The sequence below is a fragment of the Priapulus caudatus genome, unplaced genomic scaffold, assembly GCF_000485595.1.
Source record: "Priapulus caudatus unplaced genomic scaffold, Priapulus_caudatus-5.0.1 Scaffold207, whole genome shotgun sequence".
Taxonomy (NCBI): Eukaryota; Metazoa; Priapulida; class Priapulimorpha; order Priapulimorphida; family Priapulidae; genus Priapulus; species Priapulus caudatus.
In genome coordinates, this window is record NW_014577268.1 from 389,705 (window position 1) to 392,635 (window position 2,931).

The window sequence follows — 2,931 nt, forward strand, 5'->3', positions numbered from 1 at the left end:
GAATATGCTTTACAGTTTCAAAAACCAAACCAAATACATGCAGGATGATCGTAGCTTCACGCTATTATTTATTATATTTTTTATTACTCATATTGTAAGTGTATTTATTATTAAATAGTAGGTTCATTTATGTGGCATATGTTTATTATTTTTCGCCGATCATGCGAAAGCATAACATTGCATAACATACATAACATAACATACATAACATGCGATAACATTGCAGCTGGCATAATTATAGTTCCAAAATGCTGCGGCCTCAATTTCTTTTCATCAAAATGTTGTTCTACAGGTGGCAGCACCAGCCTATGTTTGAAACGCGCGTATGGAGCAAAATACACACATTTTCTGTTATGAAGCAAGCCTGCCCTCTCCTAAGCCACACAGTTAGGCATTAATGTATATGAAAATGTATGTAATGCACTCGATAATACGTTACTGCTATATATACATTCACATTCGGATATATTCGCTAAATTCGCTATTACAATTTGAAAATTTGATATTACATTCACAGCAAAATATAATACTACTATAAGGAACAGGAAACTATATAATCGCATGCGACTGCAAATGTGCTCGCTGCATGGTTGCGAAAATGCACATAGCTGCTTGTAGGAGCGTTAGTGAAAGCGGTAACAGTTAGGAGCCCGCATTTCCATCAATAGATCTTTAACATACAGCTAGGCCGCACCCATACGTCCATATTTTAGCTGGATGTAGCAGATAGATATGTGGGAGTTTCTAAGCTTGTGGTGTGGTACGTAAAAGATATATATCTGGAAGTTTTCTAAGGTTGTGGTGTGGTATGTAGCTGATAGATATGTGGTTTTTTTTAAGTTTGTAGTGTTGTATATAGCAGATAGATATGAGGGGAGTTTCCAAGCTTGTGGTGTGGTATATAGCAGATAGATATGTGGGGGGGGGAGGTTCTAAGCTTATGGTGAGGTAAGTAGCAGATAGATATGCGGGGGTTTTCTACGTCTGTGGTCTGAAATCAGCTACAATTGACGCGATTAGGGTGATTATACAAACGGATTCTCGCGTCTGCCGAGCGACAATCGGGTTTTAGCGCCCTTCTCTCGAGCGATTGCTTCGTCGTGGCGCCGATTTCCTCGGTAACAAGCCGGCATGCACGCGAAGGAACAGGTAATCGTCTCTAAGTGTATTTCACGCGGTGCTACTCAGACAATGATTGGTACTGTGCATTGCGTGTCGTTCCAGCGCACCGCGGGAAGGCGTTGTCGGCAGATTCCAGCGCCACCTGCAATTATCCGTGATGAAGAGATTATCTAGAGAGTCCATACTGCGCTAAGCACAACTTCTTTTCTGTCATAGATTGTAATTCTAGAACAATTTTACACTGTCGCGCGTCGGTTTGTAATTCTAGGACAGGGGACCGTTTCACAAACAATCGCAACGTTATATGTGTCAGTACTTTACAGTCAGCATTTTACAAACAGGTTGGCGTATCCACATATATCATAAGCAGAGTAGGAATATTGTACTGGTGCTACCATGTATGGGAAGAATGCACATTCAGAAGTTTAATATCTAGCAATTCGTTGTGAAATGAGAACGCAGATTGAGTAATAAAAAGTAAATATAACTATCAAACAATAATAACAGTAAAGTAAATAACGGAGAACTGCGGCCAGAGATGGGGATAAATCTGCGTGCGTGCATGCGTGTGGGTGCGTGCATGTGCGTGCGTGTGCATGTGTTTGCCCGTGTGTACCTATCCAATGTGTGTGTACATGTGAGTGTCATTGCCGGCTCCGTCGAAACGGAAATTTTTTCTGCGCGAAGAACGAAATTTGTGAGAACAGGAAACGAACGGGAAACGAATTCCCAGAAGCTACAAAATGATTACAATAAAACAGCAAATTCGTAAACAGAACGAATTCTATAATGACATAATTATAAACGACATGCTTAAATGCTGTTAATTTCGTTCACCCTTCTCTCGCTCACTATACCTACTGCATTCTTTACCCCATCCGTTCACCACATACTTGATTCCGTTATTCAGTTAATGAACCCACAGTTATTAAAACCCACCAGCCACCCACCCCGCGCAATCGTCTGAGGTCAACCCCACCTTCCAGTCACCTTCAGTCCCACCGCTGATTTTTCAGGTATGCCAAATCTCCATTGAACCGCATCTTCTGCAACCCTTGTTGTTCCGCGTCACACTAGCACATCTAATAGGTTTGTAATGGATCCTCTTTGCTTATCAAGGTCGTACCAAGCTCCCCTACCTCAGGTTAGCACTGATTCGGTCGAGCTGGTGTTGAAATGGTTCGGGTGGATGTTGATTCGGTGCAGACGAGTGTGGATTTAAGGAATGTAAACCAGGAGTCACTTCCCTGTTTGAATAAAAAAAACTCGCCAACCCCAGCAGGGCAGTAGGTCGCCGGGATCTCACAGTTACGGCGAGTGCGACAGATATTGCGCACCCGGCAGTTAGATGCGATATGATATGACTACTAGGCACTTATGATATGACTACTAGGCACTTAAAAAAAAAAAAAACCCTAACCCTAACCCTAACCTAACCTAAACCCTAACCCTAACCCTAACCTAACCTAAACCCTAAACCTAACCTAAACCCTAACCCTAACCCAAAAAAAAAAAAAATTTAATTTAATTAAAGTGCCTAGTAGTCATATCATATCGCATCTAACTGCCGTTTGCGATATTGCAGGGTTCGTAGATGATAACAGGAGCGTAAAACGCACAAAATACGCGCAAATACGCAATATACGCGCAAATATTTGTCATTATATACGCTCCTGATGATAGGCGAGGGTAGCGGTTGCGTGGGGAGGGTGGTAAAATGGAGGGTATAGGGGTAGGGGGGTCGAAGCATGTGTGTGTGTGTGTGTGTGTGTGTGTGTGTGTGTGTGTGTGTGTGTGTGTGTGTGTGTG